Source organism: Diabrotica undecimpunctata, chromosome 2 (assembly GCF_040954645.1).
Source record: "Diabrotica undecimpunctata isolate CICGRU chromosome 2, icDiaUnde3, whole genome shotgun sequence".
NCBI lineage: Eukaryota > Metazoa > Arthropoda > Insecta > Coleoptera > Chrysomelidae > Diabrotica > Diabrotica undecimpunctata.
The window spans coordinates 31,652,341-31,666,626 of NC_092804.1; the positions used below are offsets into that span (position 1 = coordinate 31,652,341).

At 33.6% G+C, this 14,286-nt stretch overlaps 1 protein-coding gene and 1 pseudogene across 1 annotated transcript in view; one reads left to right on the forward strand and one right to left on the reverse strand.

Annotated features, from left to right (window-relative positions):
* The window catches only part of pb (homeobox proposcipedia), a 200,970-nt gene that overhangs the window by 53,526 nt on the left and 133,158 nt on the right, over positions 1-14,286 (forward strand). The window lies entirely within an intron of this gene.
* Positions 12,495-13,070, reverse strand: LOC140433263 (S-adenosylmethionine synthase-like; annotated as a pseudogene).

The window sequence follows — 14,286 nt, forward strand, 5'->3', positions numbered from 1 at the left end:
AGTGCTGTACCCCTTTTTAAATTCAGCCTGTTCTACTCGTTGGTATTCATCAAGTTTTAGTGTTAGTAATGAGATTAGTCAATATTTTGTATAGTTGTGAAAGAAGCAAAATTAATCGATAAATTTTTAGAGCTGTGGTGTCACCCTTTATGTGAATTAGGATGTAATTCCCTTTGTTCCACTGCTGAGGCACACTTTTCTTAAATAAGCATTTATTAAAAAGCGTCTAAAGATATTAGAAGGTTCCTCTTTCTCTTTTTTCAATATTTCTATGAGAAACAAAGTAACAGATGAAACTCTCAGTGATTGGCTGTATACCATAGTTTAAAAAACTTACAAAGAAGTAAAGTCTTGTGTTATATAAGGGTATATATATATATATATATATATATATATATATATATATATATATATATATTTATTTACGGTAACAATTGACTTCCCACATGTAAAGTTGTAGGTTCAATTGGCTTCCGCTGGTCAATTGGCATCCGGTATTCGGATGCCAATTGACCTCTTCAAAATAATATCAGAAACGCATAGTGGATGATATTATAAGGCTCTTTACGCGATATGAACCCGGAATCCAATTGGACCGTTTTTTGATTCGTAAATAAATCGTAGTTCGAGGCAAAAAATAAGCAGCGCCACCATCGATTTGTGTATATTGAGTTGAAGCGATATTCATGTCGTTACAGCTTAGCGGTTCAATTGGCATCTACAGGATGTGATACGATTTTGGAAGCCAGTTAGTCACTTAGATTGTCTTAGATTCCAGGTTTATAAAGGTTCGAGTAACATCTGGTCGATTCGCGTTTGAGTTTAATTCTTAGAATGGATATTTTTTGTTTAGTTTTTGGATTTACAATATATTATTGGTTTTATCTTACTTTCTTGTTATCTGCAGTCTTTTATTCTTTTTGAAAGGTTTTATAACCTTATTTCTCAGCGCCATGTGTATAATTTTTTGAAGCACATTGCTAAAACGTTGTGTATTAAAAAGCATTTAATGTTAGGGGTTGTAAATGCATTAAAAATGTTGTGAATTTTGAAAATGTGGTTTGGCGCTGTGTTAATAAGATTCTTTCGTTAAGATGCTTAGTTTTTATCTATCTCTGGTTATGCTTTGTCTTTTTTTCTGTGAAAATATTAACTAATATTATAAATGTGAGTGTAAGGTGTTTGTCGGCTTGTTTTTTTTCGCATTCCCTGTTTAACTTTTTAACCGATCATATTGATTATTTTTGCAATTTTGACAGGGACACAAATAAGCACAGATGATACATTTTATTAAAAAAAGTTGTATTTTCAAGGGATACTTCTCGGCAGAAGACGCCATCACAATCGAATCGAGGATAAAAGCTAGTATTTTATATGTAAATGAGAATGCAATCCACTCTTAACTGATCAACATTTAATATGTCATCACAGGTGTTCCGTGTGCAATGCTGCCAGGTCACCCATGTACAGCTTGGAACAACAAGAGCCATTTGCTGATCGGTTTAGGTCACCGAAACCCAACCAATTATGATTGGATCAACAGAAACAACTACTCCGTGGGCTAATACCCCTACCGGCATTGAATTATACTATTGATCCAATGGTCGCAGAACAACACAACCCATCAAGTGTGAAACGCCAAACAGCTGTTTCGGTCCGCCAGACCTTATCAGTGACGCTTGGCTTCTCCATTGGAAAGTTGTCCGTTCTGCTTAAGGGGACAAGGTCCTCTGAATCTCAAATGTAAATGAGAATGCAATCCACTCTTAACTGATCAACATTTAATATGTCATCACAGGTGTTCCGTGTGCAATGCTGCCAGGTCACCCATGTACAGCTTGGAACAACAAGAGCCATTTGCTGATCGGTTTAGGCCGCCGAAACTTAATTAATTATGTTTAGATCAACAGAAACAACTACTCCGAGGGCTAATACCCCTACCGGCATTGAATTATACTATTGATCCAATGGTCGCAGCACAACACAACCCATCAAGTGTGAAACGCCAAACAGTTGTTGCGGTCCGCCAGACCTCATCAGTGACGCTTGGCTTCTCCATTGGAAAGTTGTCCGTTCTGCTTAAGGGGACAAGGTCCTCTGCATCTCAAATGTAAATGAGAATGCAATCCATTCTTAACTGATCAACATTTAATATGTCATCACCGGTGTTCCGTGTGCAATGCTGCCAGGTCACCCATGTACAACTTGGAACAACAAGAGCCCTTTGCTGATCGGTTTAGGTCACCGAAACCCAACCAATTATGTTTGGATCAACAAAAACCACTACTCCGAGGGGTAATACACCTACTGGCATTGAATTATACTATTGATCCAATGGTCGCAGATCAACACAACCCATCAAGTGTGAAACGATAAACAGCAGTTTCGGTCCGCCAGACCTCATCAGTGACGCTTGGCTTCTCCATTGGAAAGTTGCCCGTTCTGCTTAAGGGGACAAGGTCCTCTGAATCTCAAATGTAAATGAGAATGCAATCCACTCTTATCAATATCCATTTCATATTTTTTTCAGAAAATGAAGACTTATCTGGATGAGCTTATAACATCTTCAATAACTCACCTGGATGAAAATGTGAATAACACACAAGCGTACAAATGTCTGCTCGAAGGTACATATTGCAGCTTACTACTTTTTAATAAGAGACGAGTAGGGGAGCTGCAGAGATTACCTTTAGATATTTATTTAAAACATCATGATTCTCAATCTTCTAAAGAGTTTGAGAAAGTCCTAACAGAAACCGAGAAAATTTTAGTTCACTCTTTAAAACGCATAGTAATAAGAGGTAAGAGAGGTAGAGGCGTACCTGTTCTGTTTGACAAATTGACCAAAAGTGGAGTTGACACTTTAATTAAATATAGGAATAATTTTTATACCTCTTACAACGAATACCTATTTGGCAAACCGAATACTATTAACTGCATCAGTGGATATCATGTTCTCAGAAAGCATGCTTCTAAGGTGTTGAATGATGCAAACAAAATCACTACCCTCACGTCAACTCGCCTCAGAAAACACTTATAACAACAGTAGCAGTTAAGCAACAATAATACAAATTTTAAAAATGGAAAAGGGTGAACTAGAACAACTAGCAAAATTTATGGGGCATACCTCAAAAACTCATGATGAGTGGTATCGTCTCCCGTCAGACATTTACCAAACCGCAAAAGTTTCCAAAATATTATTGCTCGCTCAAAACACTAATATTGACCAATATAAAAATCGAAATTTAAATGAGATTGAAGTCGATAACGAGATATTGGAAGACGCAGAAGAAGCTGATAGTGACGAAGAAAATACTAATCAACCTATTCTTCAACAAAATGAAGTAAACATCCCGTCACAAAATAGAATACAGGAGAAAGGTAAACGTATTTTAGTTCCATGGACAAAAGAGGAAAAAGAACTTACGCAAAAATTCTTTGCACGTCATATTAAGAAGAAAATTCCGCCAAAAAAAATGGAAGTTTTAAATTTGGTAGAAAAGTATCCAAATGTTTTTAAAAACAGGAAATGGTACACAATAAAAGTATTTGTACAAAATAAATATAAATCACAATAATTCATTCAAGTGATTACGAGTTTCAATAAAATATTCTATTACAATCCTATAGTTTTAATGTATCCTTCATTACTTTCTTATTGAATTAAACCTAATTTTATTAACGTTTTAAAACGTCGTCATATTAATATTTTCTCTTGGATTTTGTAAATCCAATGAAATGTTGTAGATAGAATTTGAGGTTGGACAAACATTCATTTTTTCTTAGCTGTTCTAGTTTTAAAATAAAGTTTCTAACTAGTCTATGTTTCTAATGGTAATAGTGGGTTTTGTACAATTGCTAACGTATAGACTTTACCTATTTTACGTTTTTATCGAGGCTATTTTTTTTTAAATAAACCCGGTGTGGTCAATGTTGATTATTTCCATACGACATGTGAGTCCTAAAGTAACGGATAAATGCAATATTTTTGTAACTAAAAATATTTTGACGAAATCCTCGTACAGGTCGATTTTTGTTTTTTGTTGTGCATTTTTTCAATATAATCTTTTTATACAGGGCGTGTCGTGTAAGAGTGGCCAATACCAACTTTCTTATTTTAAATACAACACCCTGCATATTATTATATCTTTTGATTTCTAAGAATATTCTAGATAAAATTTATATTCAATCTTCTATTCCTATCTTTAACTGTTTTTGAGTAATCGAGGTTGGAAAAGTGACAATTGCTCACAAAATCTAAACAGTTCGATCTAGAGTAAAATGGTTTTTATATTAAGACAAAAGCTTTTTGTATTTACAAAAAGCTTTTGTCTTTATATTGATTCAGGGTATACAGCCAACTATTGGATTTGGTCCATTTTAATTAGTTTTTATATTACTATCTTAGTTTTTAATATGCTATCTAGTGGTATTAAATAAAAATAAAATACGAAAATTGTCGTGATCGGCCCTAAATTTCAAAATTTGTCATTTTGAATATAATCCTATCATCTCTGGGTTTGATACTACTAGATAGCATATTAAAAAGTAATGTGTAAGTAATAATGTAAAAACCATTTTACTCTAGGTCGAACTGTTTAGATTTTGTGAGGAAAAATACACGAAATGTCACTTTTCCAACCTCGATTACTTAAAAACGGTTAAAGATAAGAATAGAAGATTAAATATAAATTTTACCTAATATTCTAAGAAATTCAAAAATATAATAATACACAGGGTGTTGTATCTAAAATAAGAAAGTTGGTATTGGCCACTGTTACACGACACGCCCTGTATAAAAAGATTCTATTGAAAAAAATGCACAACAAAAAATAAAAACCGACCTACATGAGGATTTCGTCAAAAGATTTTTAGTTACAAAAATATTGAATTTATCCGTTACCTTAGGACCTCACTGTATATAAATCACAATGGATCATTTTATGTACCATTATAGGTATGTGCCATGTATAGCCTTGATAAAGACTTAAAATAAAGTAAAAACATTGGCAAATTTTAAACATTAACTAGGTTTTAATTGTCCCTAACCCACTATTACCATTAGAAGCTATTAAGTGGACACTACTCCTAAAACTTTGTTTACGTTGAAAGCTATGTATCGCCATTTTAAAAAGAGAGACCAAGAAATTTTGTAAATTATATGTTTGCAACTGTGTTTCTTACAAAAACCTTTTGTATGTATATAACTTCTTTATTATTCACTTCTAATGAAGTTAAGAGATAAAATACTGATTCTGAATTTTGTTTAAAAAAAGTGTACCTTTAAACATTTGATTTTCAACTTCTTCAAAGTTACAGTAATTTCAACATCTTTTCAATTCTTGAGTACTTCAATTCCCAAGAGATTTCAGTAATTTTATTTTATTTTTTTCTACGTAGGGCAAGCACAACCATGAGATATAATCGAGACTCCATATATTTCAAACTAGGTTGATTTTGATAAAATTGGTTTTTGTTAGGTACAGATAATAATTACCTATGTAGTGCCTTCATAACAGGTAATTCTTATTTTTATGTTACAGCCTTAAAATAAAACATACATTATGTCGAATAAATTTTGATATATTATTTATTAACAAACGGTTAAAGAAAAACAAATATGTGTTAAAATACGACTCTTTTTTAATTATTGCTTTTCATAGTATATGGACATAATATTTTATCTCTTTTTAATGTAAAAGAATCTGGTTCGTTTTGATTGTGCATCTATTATTATATAATACCACATCAAACCAGATTCAGTGACGTACGAGAAGTATGGGCAGAGGAAAGAAAAATACACACAGTTGTAAGAAGTCAGATACCAAAAAATAAAGGAGAAAGTTATGTGCACTGTGCGTTCGGCAATAATGTGCCTGTTGTCTTAAACATCTTCACTTGCAAAAATTTTCACAGTGAGTGTTATCAAATGGTCGTATACTCTTATAAGTACTTTTGTTTGCTTTCTAAGTATTTTTCATGGACTTTGAATTTGCTAAAATATTGGAAAGTGTCATCGAAAATGCAAATCGAAGAGAAATTCGAACAAGAACGAGAAAATACAGCCCATATAGCCCATAATGCGACGTAACAGCCCAAGACATGAAGTTACAATCATTGTAACATTTAATTTTAACATTTAATCCTACTATACCAGAATTTCTTTAGTAATACCAAATAATTCATTACAACAGAGCTCTTTTACTCAGGGAATAATCAGACTAGAAGTTGTTAAAAGACGATAAAACATTTTTAAATTACTGAGCTTAAAAAATGTAAAATAAAAGTATTTAGCAAATTAAATCAAATTTGAAGCTGTCATAATTTTAAAACAAAAATATTCAATCTCGAAAAAAGCAATAACTACCTGCCTACAATTTATAGATAGAGTAATATAAAATTTTTAAACATCCGTTTCGACAACAAAATATTACAATGACTGAACAGATGAATTGACTCAGGTAGAATTCCACCGAAACCTTTAGGTATTATTGTCGACTTGAGTCATAAACCAATGGATGCTAAAGGTCCAAAGCCAATCGATGCCAAAGAAACCGCAACAGCGATTGATGCCAATTGGTACCGCAACAGAATTCGCTGTATATTGTGGCCCGTGAATATTCACGGATGCCAAATGGGAATACTTTTCGTCCAGAAGTCAATTGGTACTACAAAGAAATATATATATATATATATATATATATATATATATATATATATATATATATATATATATATATATAAGCGGAGATCCTACAGCTTCTGCCGCTTCCCGCATTTCGATATCTTTTTCTATCTCTCCAAGTGTCTTCATCAATGGCTCTGTCTTTCTTGGTTTCCATAACACCTTGTATCCAAGACTTGGCTGGTCTTCCTCGTTTCCTTCTATTACTCGGATTGTATTCCATAGCTCTTTTTGGCCATCTGTTGTCGTCCATTATCTGTACGTGTCCATACCATATTAACTGTCTAGTTTCTATTCTTTCAGAAGTTGTATGTACTCTATCTGTTTTTCTTCTAATTTCAGAATTAGGTATACGTTCTACTCTTCATATACGGCAAGCTCTTCTCAGGTAGCCAATTTCAACCGTGTCAACTTTTTTCTTTCCTTTTACTGTCATTTGCCAACATTCTGCTCCATACGTAAGAATGGGCTCTACAATTACTTTGTAGATAGTCATTTTAGTTCTCATAGTAGCTTTGTTGGACCAAAGTATCGAATTCAGAATTTGAACACTCTTCCTGCCTTGTTGCACCCTATAGTCTATATCTCGTTCCGTTGTTCCTTTACTGCAGATAATACTTCGAAAATGTTTGTATTCGTAGCACCTTTTCATTTGTCTAATTTCCAAATCCGGGTCTTCGTCTTCACTGCCTATTCGCATATATTCTGTTTTAGACATATTCATACTCATCTCCCATTTTTTGTAAAAGGGTATTTTCGATATAAGGGTATATTTTATTAAAAATATATTAAAAGCTTATCCAAAATAATTACAACTCTTCAAAACGTTTTTGATATAGTATCATCAGTGAAACATTAAAAAAGTAGTTGAAACTAGCTAACAATAGTGACAAGTGGTCGATGTAAAAAGATTTCACATGAAGGGAACCCTGCTCGAATAATCCGAATTCCGTCGTTTTTATTTATCTGATGGCATGTTCTACCTATCCTTTGCTTATTATTATTACTATAATCCAGAATTAGCCTTACGGCTCACACTCCCTCTAAGGGGAATATTTACTCATCCCATAAACCTACGATATCAAAAGAATTGAGCTCTGGTTGGACTCTTTCCATGTTATCGAGTCGCAGGTGACTTAATACGTCGGTGTATCTCCCAAAAATTTTCGTACGCATCTGGACGTCGAGAGTAGCACAGCTTTCTGCATGGTTTTATATAGATGTTCATTTAGATCCAGCTTTTTTATGTTTTCAAGATCGTTCTTCGGAATTACTCTAGTAGTAGAAACAATAATAGGTATCGTCTAGGTACTTTCCATTCTCCATTGTCTCCTTATTTGTATTTCCAGATCTCTGTACTTGGCGATCTGTTCTTTGTATTTAACACGAAGATTATTGTTGTTGAGTATCACCTTATCGATTAGTGTTTGTTTGTCTCGTTAGTTTATTAACAAGTACGAGATCTGGCCTATTATGTGGTACTGTTTGGTCTGTGAGCACAGTGCGATCCCAGTATATTGTCATTCTCAAGTATACTCTCAGAAACGTATTGACAATTACCATTCCTAATAATTTATTAGGAATTATTTAATTAGTATTATTTCTGTTTAATACTTTGTAAAAAGTTGGCATTTATAATGATTGTTTTTAGATTCTGTTGTGACGAAGCAGGTGGATCATGTATTGAACCGTGAAGATCGCTGAGGAATGATTCGATTTTGTTATTTGAGTTTTGCTTTTTTGAAGTTATATTATTGCTACTCTTTCTGAATCTCCTACATATTGCTCAATTCTATGCCCATATCTATTGGAAATTAGAAAGATAACGTCATCTAGACTTTCTTCTTCCCTTCCTTTAAAATATTAGATGCCAGTTTGTAATGTTAAGCAGTTTAAATTTTTTCTGTTCATTTCCGCGATCCCAATTAAGTGCCATTTTAATTTCTCGATTTCTTCTTCTAATTTGCTGATTTCTGTGTCTTTATTCAAGGATCTGACATTAAAAGTTGAGACGTACAAATTTGTTGTTTTAGTTTTTGCGAATTCTTGCTTTCTTTAGATTCCATAAAGCTGACCGTTTTGACAGAGGCATGGGGTTTCATCTCCGCCATTATCGCCGATTTAATATTAAATTTTAAAACAGAAAAACCCTTAAAAATAGGAGAGCCCTAATTCGCAAGGACAAAAAACAAATTAAAATGGAAGAACTTTTTTCTGGTGTTCTAATTATGCACTTAATGAAGTAAATATTTAAACTTTTTTTTATTTTAACAAGTTATGCTGGAATTGGTCTTTGGAAATTTTTTTATGACAAGATCAAAAAAGTTAAATAGAACACTGTCTCTCAAGTCAAATATCAAACCAGATTATTGTTACCAATAATGATTTTTCTTTGGGTAAAGGTGTATTATCTGTTTTTATACCGATTTTGATTAATTGTACTAAAGGTCACTATAGAATAATTTTATGAATTCTTCGTGATTACTATTTGCCATAGTTTTAGCTCGTATACTTTCCCTAGACTAACAGTAGAAAATAGTAGTGTAGGTAAATAATCAAATACACGTACTATCATAAAGATTTAAATAAATCATTAAGTAATCCACACAAATTTAAAAGTGTATTGTTGGTTTATTCTAGGTTCCATGTTGTTAGATTTAAACAGAAATCGATTCCAATCGGCTAATGACATTTCAAATATAATCCAAGTACACGCAATACTTATAAATGTTGGTATTGAGTTCCTAAAACAATATAAATATAAATTCTGTCTAATTGTTTAAATTGTAGAGAATTTAAAAGTCGTTGGGGCATTTAATAATATTTTCACTAATAAATCAATTTTATATCTTGTATAAGCGTCCTAAATAATTTAATAAAATTTTTGTGATCAAATAATACACTTTCTGAGTATAAAATAATTTGTTTATAGATATTGTTTAAATTGACTATAATTAGCTTTTTTAAAATGTCCTGTTAACCAATTATCAACAGAAGAAAAATACAGACCACAGAATACAGAATACAGAAAAAAGCAAAAAATCGAAAATAAATGTAAGTAAAGAGCTACAAAGAGCTATTAAAGCTATTAAATGTTGAAAAAAAAATCGAGTTCATAACAATGTTACAAGCAGACAAGGCGGTGCAACCGTTACCATAAACAAAACTCAATAGTAAGTAGAAATTTCAAGATCTGGTTACAAATGGACCCTACACAAAACAACAACGTAACCAAACATTTGAAAAAAAATAAGCAGAACATCTAAATTTAACAATTACTGGACAGACTATCAATGAAGAACATTAATACCTTGTTACAATAAAGCAACTAATATCTAACAGTGGAGTCACTACCTAGATCATTGGGTGCTAATTGTTCAACAATAAAATGACACGTCAGTCATGTAAGTATTGAAAGACACTTGAAATGCAAATTTTATTACTGGATCTTCGACCAGCTCTGTCTTAAGTGTAAGTGCCTCTTACCTTAAAGCAAACTTGCACAATGAGAAATTTGGTAGGGACAAATAAAGGAGTATATACTCTCTGCAATGCTGACTCCCCGGAGGGAGTGTAGTGGTTATCGTAATATTGTGTATTGCCCGTCTTCAAAGATCTCTATCCATCTTTAAGGATCCATCTTCTTGTTGGAGATATTCCTCGTGATCGAGGAATATCTCCAATCGGATATTCGACCTTCTACTTTTCCTTGGATAATAAGTGTCTGCTCTCATAACATGTCCAAAGTATTTTATTGTTGGAGATGGTTTTTTGCTGGATAGCCGTTTGCTGAATTCGCAACATTCTTTTTTCTTCCAACTAAATATTTCGGTGGCGTCTATCTTTCTTCTCTCCGCTTGTCATAGGGTCTGAGGTTTACATCCATATGTCAGTATTGAGAATATTAATCAGTTGATCAACCTTATTTTTAGAGTTCGCGAAATTTGAGAGTCACTCCATATTTTGCCCATATTTCCTACCGAGACTTTTGTTAGATTACATCTACGTTTTATTTCTTTCTGTAGTGACCCTGTATTTGTGATCAATGATCACAAACAGCACATTAAGTGATCATATTTATTAAACAAAGGGAAACAAAAAAAATTAACAAAAGTTGCCTTCTTCTTCTTAACATGCCATACACCAAAGTGCGTAGGCGACTATCTCATTACTAAAATTCTGTTCTTGGCGGCGTGACACAGCTCGCCTGTATTGTGTATTCCTGTCCATTCTTTAATATTCCTTAACCAGGATAATTGTTTGCGGCCGGCTCCCCTCCTACCTTCGATCTTCCCTTGTAGGATTAACTGTCGTATTTCATATTTTGCTCCTCTCAATATGTGCCCAAGGTAACCAATCTTGCGTTTTTTAATTAATTCAAAGAGTTCTCTTTCCACGCCGGCTCTCTTAAGGACGTCATCGTTTCGAACTCTATCCACCCAAGGTATGCGCATCATTCTTCTCAATGACCACATTTCAAATGCTTCAAGTTTGTTGATAGATGTTTTTTTCAAAGTCCACGTTTCCATGCCATAAAGCAAGATGGACCATATGTAGCACTTGACCATTCTGTAGCGTATTTCGAAATTTAGGTTTTGATTACATAGGAGCGGTCTGAATTTCACAAAAGCTTGTCTTGCCATTTGTATTCGGGTTTTTATCTCTTGTTGTGGATCCGATTGGTCATTGATTGTGGTGCCAAGGTATTTAAAAGTTTTCACGCGTTTTATGCGATCGTCACCTATGCATATTATCGGGTTTTCTGGAGGGTTTCTGCTAATGACCATATATTTCGTTTTCAAAATGTTGATTTTGAGGTCATATTTTTTACCTATGCTAGTCACCCTATCAAATAATAACTGCTGATCTTCCAAATTATCAGTTATAATCACTGTGTCGTCCGCATAGCGTAGGTTGCTAATTGGTATGCCGTTCACCTTAATGCCTAATTCCGTGTCTTCTAATGCTTCCGCAAAAGTTGCCTAAGCTGTATAAATTAACAAAAACGTAAACTAATAGTTATGGCAATTATATTTATACACTGACTGTTCTGGAGGTTAAGTGTGGTCTTATAAAAGAAGTTAGTCTTTTAAATGTAGTCTGCCATGTAGAATGTTGGTTTGACATATAAGCAGGCTTCAATGGAGATGTTGGTCCATTGTGATAGCATACCTTTGTGGTGACTGGGTGTCCCTACAAAAAGAGGACAAGACAGAATTTAATATAATATAGAAAAGCAGTTAGAAATTGAACAGTAAAAATCGGTTTCCAAACTAAAATTCTATTGTTAATAGATAAAAGATACATCACTAGTTCTGTTATTTTAAAGCGATGATTCAGAGATGGAAATCAGAATTGCTAACAGACCAATATTTGAAACTATTTTAAGTGGGTAAAAGGTTATATACGGGAGGGGGTATGAATAGGGAGGTATACAAAGAATAAATGAAAATAGAACTGAAATAAATGAAAATTTAAATTAAAGAATAATTGTTAAACAAGATATTTAGTTAATAGAAAAATTGAGCCCCAACTATCTTGAGAATAAAAATAGTAAAACAAAACAGAAAGTTTCCAAATTAATCAAATCAAAAGAAATTGGAATAAACTAGTTATTTAAAGAAATACATAAAACATGCGACGTTTATAACGTTATAACTTCACTGCAGTAGACCTCCATACCTGTCCGTGGAGACCAAAAATAACTTAGGTCAATATACCACTCAGACCAATTTATAGCAGCATGAGTTCTCCTTGCAGCAAACGGTCAAAGTTCCATTTAGAGATAATATAATTATTCGCACATTAATTACTTAATTACTTTTTCCTTGATTTCGGTTACCAATTCTTCCAAGCTGATTTTGTTGTGGTGTTGGAGCGAAACAACGACTGTGTGAACTCTTTGTAAAAAGCAAGCGCCAAGTTGGAAAGTGTTTTTTGCGGTAATCTGTGTTTGTGAATCTGGTCTGGCCAAACAGAATTCTCCAGATTATTTCAAATCAGCAATTCTGTGATACAATATGTATGCTAATACTACTGTAAGTGGCATACATTCGTCTCTTTCATCTGAGGTATAACCGAACGTAAGCCACTGGTTCCTCTTCCTGGTTCCTCGCTTTTATTAATGTGTACACTTGCAGCAGTATTTGGAGACTGTTGATACAATGCAAATAAGCAAATAAAACGTTGCATGTCTTCTAGTCAAATTATTTTGAAGAGTTGTCATTTCTTTGACAACTTTTTTATAGTCGACAAAGGCTTTTGATGTAATTTCACCGCAGAGGAGAATCATTCCAGTTTTTGCAATGGTTTCACAGGCAACTTTGGCATTCGAATCTCGTTTAAAATGTACGTCCAAGATAGAGTCACTAATTTAATCACACATTTTATCTGGATGTCCCTCGCCGACGGATTCGGATGTGAAGAGGAATTCAGCCCCACTAGCCATTCAAACGGCCATTCGTTTCACAAATAGGTGGATCACTTTTGGACAGTAAATATGAGTGAGTAAGTCTCGTGTGTCCAATTCGTAATCTCGTTATCACCAATTGTTCTCTTCTGTTCCTGGTTGAGGGTTCCCAAGCTGTAACGTTATTTTTAATTTGCTTCAGTGATGTTTGAGAAGACTGCCATTCGTTTTTCCACTTGCACAAAACTCGTTTTTTTATAAAAGCTTTTATATCACTCGCGGTATTATGATTCCCTGCTTTTTCTATATCGACACATTTAGCAATTTCACTCGCGCACTGGTCAGCACTTTCGTTGCCAGCAATGCCAATGTGGGATCAAATTCATATAAATCTGATACTCCTAGAATTTTCTTGAGCCTTCATGAGTTCTAGTTTTACCAGTTTCTCAAGGGGACCTTTAGAATAGATCTGTTTAATGGTTTGAAGGGCGCTAAGTGAGTCACTTAAGATAACAGAGTTAGGAATTTATATGCATGATAACTTTAAACATTGCATAGAGCTCAGCAGAGAAAATCCAAAAGAAGGTTGGAAGACGAACTTGATATGTATCGAATACTTGGAGTAACGAATGCAGCACCCACTCCTTTATCACACTTAGATGCATCTGTAAAGATTTTATAGCAATGTTGGTAATGCTGACGGAGAATTAGATCTAGATTATTCTTAATCTCTGCGTAACAGTTAATATGTTTGTTGTATTGGGTTAAACAAGTATTTAAATTTGGGGTATTAATTATCCAAGTAGAGTGGCTTTGAATATTGATTGGAAAGGTAATTGGGAATTCGATATTAAGACATCTCAGGTAACACCGTACTCGCTCATAGTAAGGCTTATGTTTGGTACTATTGGTAAAGAGATTTATATATTTATTAGTGAACGTATTATTAAATAGAGGTTTGTTTACATTTTAGGCTATTGACATTGCGTGTGAAAGTGTTCGGCGGTGATATAATGAAAGCTATCCACTTTCAGAATATAAACTTACCACCGGTGACGTTCGAAATGCGTCAAGAGAGAGTCTAAGTGTTGTGAATAGAGTCTAGCTGTTTTAACAATGTGGGGGAATCAGAGGCGTAAGCGATTGATCCCCAATCAATTTTTGATCTAATTAGAGTTCTGTCGATTGTAAG